Source organism: Tursiops truncatus, chromosome 5, assembly GCF_011762595.2.
Source record: "Tursiops truncatus isolate mTurTru1 chromosome 5, mTurTru1.mat.Y, whole genome shotgun sequence".
Classification (NCBI taxonomy): domain Eukaryota; kingdom Metazoa; phylum Chordata; class Mammalia; order Artiodactyla; family Delphinidae; genus Tursiops; species Tursiops truncatus.
The window spans coordinates 33,642,741-33,648,175 of NC_047038.1; the positions used below are offsets into that span (position 1 = coordinate 33,642,741).

The following is a 5,435-nucleotide window of genomic DNA, read 5'->3' on the forward strand; positions in this document are numbered from 1 at the left end:
GGTGAAGTCTTAACCACTGGCCCGACAGGGAAGTCCCAGTACTGTTGATTCTTAACATAATTTATTTCTTTAAATATAGATGTTTTTTTTTTTCTTCCCCTTGAAGATTAAACATGTTACTTAATGATCTTAGAGTTAAAAAAAAAATTACTCTCCCTGGGCAATTTCTCCACATTAAATACTACTGTAATTTCAAAAATAAATATTAAGTATTAGCAAACCTGTACAAATTTGATATCTCGTTTTGGCTTGTACTATGTCTTTAATTTTTCAAGAAAGTAGAACACAGTTTTTGCTTAAAGTCTGCAAATACCCTCAAAAGAAACCTTTTTTTTTCTTCTTCTTCTCCATTTCTACCTAGAGAATTCCTTATTTTATTACTTTTATGTCATGAGCTTTAAAAAAGGTAGGTGCTGTAGAATCATCCCCTGGGTCTCCAACACACAGAGCTGAGGGCATAGCTCTTGTTAGTCCAGACTACATTCCTGCCAAGCACAGAAGTGCTGTATGTCATTTGCTTTCTCAGCTTTGACAGGTGCCACACTGCAACTGTTCCTGTGATGGACTGAGAAAGCAGCAGACAGCACCACAAATGTGAGATACTGAACAGAGCTGATGGAGTGTGCATCTCCTCCCTGGAAAGGCCAGCCTGCTTGGGAATGTTGCAGAGGGAATAAAAACAGGTAAAAAGAAAATACTTAAGCTTTGGTTTCATTATTTGGGAATCTTTAAAGATATTTTTAAACAAACGAAGTAGTCACAGGTTTAATTAGGAATTTAATCTTTTTTTTTCATTCTCATTCCAATTAATATATCTTGGTGTTGATAAAATGAAACATTTCACACATGAAAGGGGAAATGAGTTTAATAGGTGTTTTCTTATCTAAAACCATTTTACTACTTTACTCCTTGCATATGTATATAGAGAGAGAAAGAAAAAAATACCATAAATAAGTATGAAAATAAGCATACTTCTCTGGAAACTGGAAAAATAGTTTAAAACTTTTGTGCTCAAAATTCAAGTCTGGATCTATGGCAACTAAATATTACATAATAGATAAATAAGTTGTATATTATATATAAAGACCAAAAAGTGTACAACTGCAACTAAATATTAACCAGTTGATTTTTTTAAAATAAGAAATTATCACTGGGCCTGGGATTTGATAGGAGCTTAATAAATGTTAAATGAACAAAGAATACAACTCTAAATAATATTATGTACATTTTATTGTCCACCAGCTATGTGCTAGCACACAGAACTTTTGTGCACTACTTCAATCCTAATAATCTTTAAAAGTACATTTTACTCCCACTACATAGATAAGAACTGTACTTCAATCCAAAAGCATTATTTGAATCTATAAAAGGATCTTATTGGAAAACATTAAGGAATAGGTATTTTTCTAACATAAATAGCATTACTTTATAAACTTCATAAATTGAAGCATATTGCAATTTTATTACAGCAACAATTTCACCAGAGTGAAAACCATCAGAAATTATGTTATTCTAAGCAACTGTCCTTGATAAAAACCTCCATGCTAAAGGCAGTTATTTGACAATTCTCAGCACTGGATTAAGTTTTTTGATAGTTCCTTCCTAATTCCCTTTATTGGATCTTCCTCAGACCTCTTAGTGACGTGTAGCTCAGTACTTTACCCTATTCTCAACTTACACTCACCCCTTTGATTACTGGCTTTCAAAATTTGATCATGCCACTCAATAAGAAATAAACCTTATAATGAAAGTCATTATACACTGAATAATACTGAAACAAAAGAATCACCAAGAAATATCCTACCACATGAGATATAACTGACAGTTCACCCTGCTTTTTCTTTCTTCTTCTTCTCCTCCAGGGTTGTGTCATTGTTTTAATGTTGGTTAGTACTCACTAAAGTGATTCCATGACCTATGGGCCACAACTTACAACGGCACTACTCGAGGTGATTTACAGTGTCATAGGGTTAAATATCATCTAAGACTCCTATACATGTATCCTACTTGACATCTTCACTTGGACATTTTTCTAAACCTGTTCCTCTTTCCTCAAGTAGTCCCCATTCTTGATAAAACAGCAATACCATTTACTTAGATGCTTGGGCCCATAATTCTGCAGTCTCACTCAACTTCTTTTTTTCTCTCTCTTACCCTATTTCTACCTTTGAAATACATGCTAAATCTAACTTCTTAACACCCCTACCAATAACTTTAATCTAAGTCATCACTAGCTCTTACAAAGACTACTGCAAAAGCTCATTAACTATTTTCCTCCACTCAATACAACTGTCCATTCTGCAACTATAGTCAGGGTGATCCTTTAAAAACATAAATCAGTCCATGTCCTCTCTTCACAACCATCCAATGGCTCCCCAGAACATTTAAAATAAAATCCAAATTTCCTATCATGGTCTCTAGGGCCTGATGTGACCCTAGCTGTGTTTCTTTTTTGACCTGATCTTCTACCCATCTTCCCTCTTGTTCACTTCCCTCCAGCCAGTTCTCCTTGCTGTTCTGGGAAGACGCCAGCAATGTCCCCACGCTTGAGAATTTTGGTACTTGCTATTCCCTCTGCCTAGAATGTTCTTCTCCAAGATATTCACATGGCTTGCTCCTTCATTTCACTGAGGTCTCTGAATATTAACTCAGAGCAGTCTATCCTGAGAAAAAGGACTCCCATCGCTTCCTAGCCCCTTATTCTGCTTTCTTTTTCTTTACATCACTTTTTTTTTTCAGCTGTTATTCTAGACGTTTATTGGAATTATTAGGTCAATTATTTGAGAAACCCATACACTCATTCAAAAAATATTTACTGAGTTTGCTACTATGTGCGAGGAATACAGCACTTATTACCTCACATATCTCCAGTGCTGAAGAGTACTCAAATTTTAGTTCAAGGAATGTTTAGTTCAAGCCTTAAATTATGCTTTATACTTCCAAACTTCTCAGGGAAAATAAGGTATCTGTGTTGAATTGAAAAGGTTTTCTCCAACCAAATATTCAAAAAATCTGTTTGTTACTGAGGCTGAAAGCTGGGGAGTCACAAAATGTTGGAATATAAATGTGACACCCTAAGTCCACTTGAATATTAACTGCTTATATTGTACAGAATAAATAGTTCAAAGCAGTTTACAAATACGAAAAAATCACAAACTCCTATTTTTCTTAAAGATTCAAATTTAAATTTGAACCCATTAAAATTCCCCACTACAATCAAATGTTCAACATTATGAATATTAGAACTTAGCTTGTGTTTTATACATAACAATAACAGTATTTGGTTGCAAATCTCACTACTTTCTTTCAATAATATAGATAAACAAAGAAAAGCCTGCCTCTACAGAGTTAGATAGCAGCTTATTACCTTAGATAGTAAAGTTTAAAAAAGGAAAGAAAAAACTGAGCCATTTCAGTGCTCACTACATTATGTAATGTGAGGACACATATCGTTAAGTCCTAGAGGACAAAATCCTATGATTAAAATTAGCTGCTTATCTGGGCAAGAAGTGAAAAAAAAAAAAAACAGTTTAAAAAAGCGTACTGTAACCTTAGCCATAAGGGAAGTGTGTCCTCTCTGGAGAATCAGGGAATCATCTGTTGCCATAGAATCATAATGCTTGCAGCTAAGCCTGACCTCAAAATTAATAGGGATCCACAGCATGAAATGCTAACATGTTAGAAACATCGGCAAGCCTGAAATAAAATTACTGAATACCCACAGCTACCAATACCCGTGCTTATTATGAACTAAATGGTTTAAATCCTTGCTTTCCAAGTACTAATCATAACAGAATTCAGTAGGCTACTTTAAAAACTTGAAGATAAAAACAACATATGCTAAGGAACTGTGTATACTACAGATATTTTAGTTGACTGGCCTCAAAATTTGTTAAGTTTCAAAAAAAAATTTGTTAAGTTTCAAGGTCTGTTAAATTGCTGCTGTTACCCACTTGCATACTCAGTCTTTATTCTTATTTCAAATCACGGGTGATATAAAAGCTACAAAGTAAACACAGGTTAAAACAAAACTAAAAACAAACCCCCCAAGACCCTTATGGGCCTTCTACTACAGAAGTTAAAGTTTGAGCTTTGTTTAAAGCAGGCAAACATGTAACAGAAGTGTAAAAAAATAAAAGAATTGATAAAATAAATGTCAAATCTCACTGAGTTTTTCAGATTTATTTTTGAAGTTAGGACTCTTAAAACAGTGCCTTCAGGTATAACTCAAACATAATTTCAAATAATAAGTATGCTTAAGGCAATCCTTTCAGTAGTGTATATTCCCCACCAGGCAGCTGAAAAGTCACATAGCTTAACGTTTGATTTATTAAATATGACAGCAAATCACTCAGTTGTATTTATAACAAAGAATTTATTTTCACAATATTTAAGTGACCATGGTTAAAATTTAAATTGTCACCACTAGTTTTTGCCAGCTTTTGCACTTTCTCCTTTAAACAGTTTCTAGATAAGCTTAGAAAAAAGTAGTACTCTATCTTCTCTTATCAATAATTTAACAGAAGACATTATTATTAAATGCTGGCATTTTCTTGATATTCAAGAACTTATGACAAGGAATGGGATCACGGCATTAGGGGATCATGACGTTAAGAATAAAGAGGGGGAGTGGGGGAACAAGTCACCTAATCCCAAACCAGGTAGAGAAAGTACTCGTATCAGTAAACGTTTTGGAAGTCAAAGCAATTTTCATGTAAGTTAAACTCTAACTTTCTATAGAAGTTTAAAACCAAAGTGAAACACTGCTTTGATGGTGTAACAGAAGCAAATGGCCCCAAATGAAGCAAGTTCATTAGAGTAACTGTTAGGTAGTATTCACATACAACTGCTTTCTCCAGTGAGGAAGGGCTGGAATAAAAAACTAAGTGGAAAAAAAAAAAGTTAAAGCGCGGTCCAAGAGGCCTTAAAACCACACCTAGCAGCAAATGGCAAACGACCCCACAGACTGCTGCAACTGGAAGCTGCTCCATGCCCCCATCAATAGAGGAAGCCACGGGGACTGGTCCTGGAAAAACTGAGAAGGGGCCCGGACCCCTCCACCCTTCCCGCCATTCCCCACATCCTCAACTCTGTTTCCCCAGATGCTAAGAGGCGGCTTTACGGCGTCTCAGGGACTGCGGAGCCGGCGGCCCGAGCGCCCGCCCTCCTTACCTGGTCGCAGAGGCGCGGCCAGGCAGGGAGGGTGCGTGAGCGTGTGGGTGACACGGACCGCTAGCTCATTCCTGCCCCGCCCGAGCCGGGTTTCCCGAGGCCGTTTCAGAAAGTTTTCGCCCGCGGGCCACACGCAGCCAACGAAGCCGGGAAAGAAACAACGAAGATCGCGCCAGGGAAGCAGCGACCCCCGCAATCATTCATAATCCGGCGGACCGGAAGGAGTGGGTTACGTCACTTCCTACCGTCGCACAGCCAATACG

General features: G+C 36.8%; 1 protein-coding gene across 10 annotated transcripts in view; it reads right to left on the bottom strand.

Moving 5' to 3' along the window:
• GSTCD (glutathione S-transferase C-terminal domain containing) overlaps positions 1–5,362 on the bottom strand; it is a 172,885-nt gene extending 167,523 nt beyond the window's left edge. For 8 of the 10 annotated variants that reach the window (XM_073805008.1, XM_073805010.1, XM_073805012.1 and 5 more), the window contains exon 1: positions 5,173–5,361. The gene's annotated coding sequence lies outside the window, so the exon portion shown is untranslated. Of the gene's footprint in view, positions 1–5,172 lie in introns of all 10 variants that reach the window. The other 2 variants (XM_019927758.3, XM_033856804.2) reach the window with 1 other exon arrangement.
• Positions 5,363–5,435: the final 73 nt, after the last annotated feature.